The sequence below is a fragment of the Triticum aestivum genome, chromosome 2A (assembly GCF_018294505.1).
Source record: "Triticum aestivum cultivar Chinese Spring chromosome 2A, IWGSC CS RefSeq v2.1, whole genome shotgun sequence".
In the NCBI taxonomy this organism is placed as follows: domain Eukaryota; kingdom Viridiplantae; phylum Streptophyta; class Magnoliopsida; order Poales; family Poaceae; genus Triticum; species Triticum aestivum.
In genome coordinates this window covers 37599336-37600229 of record NC_057797.1, presented here as the reverse complement: position 1 = coordinate 37600229, position 894 = coordinate 37599336, and positions in this window count along the sequence as shown.

Genomic DNA, 894 nt, shown 5'->3' with positions numbered 1-894 from the left:
GACGGCGTCGTGCGAGGGCACGGGCGACAGCGAGCGGGCGGCGACGGCGACCTCGGGCGGCTTGGGGAGGCGACGGCGACGTCGGGGCATCCGGCGTCGAGGAGCAGCGCAGCAGCCTGGTGGCGTTTGGAGAGAAGAATGGCGGGTGGGGGAAATTTCCCAAGTGTTTGGTTATATAGGAAAGGTATTGGTCCCGGTTTGTGGCTCAACCCGGGACCAATGCCCCCCTTTAGTCCCGGTTGGTGCCACCAACCGGTACCAAAGGCCGCCTGAAAAGAGGCCTTTGGTCCCGGTTGGTGGCACCAACTAGGACTAAAGGGGGGCATTGGTCACGGTTGGTGCCACGAACCGTGACCAATGCCACCTTTAGTCCCGGTTGGTGCCACCAACCGGGACCAATGGCTTTGTGCTGCCCCGCGCCCAAAAGTTTAGTCCCACCTTGCTAGTTGACAGCGCCCAACACCTGTTTATAAGCTCTGCTGCCTCCTCCCTCTCGAACTCCTCTGAACTGCAGGCCTATAGGCCTAATCTGACATTGCTTTGCCTGTGGGCCTATTAGGCCTTCTGCGGGCCGGAATCCTGGCCCATGTTGGGTTTCTAGTCGTATTCAGGCCGTGGTGGCCCAATAGGTGGCAATTTTTTTTATTTTTTTTCTAGTTTTTTGTTTTGTTTTTTGCATTATTTATTTCCTTTTGTTTTTTGCTTTATTTTTTAATTCTTTTTGCTTTTAGGTCAGAAAAATTATAAACTTTCTGTTAGTGCCATTAATTTTCAAATTTGAATAGTTAAAATTTGAATTCTTTGAAATTTGTGTGAATCACAAGTTTGTGATTAACTTTACTATAAAAATATTTTTTTCCAGTTTTTTTGTTTTGTTTTTTGCATTATTTATTT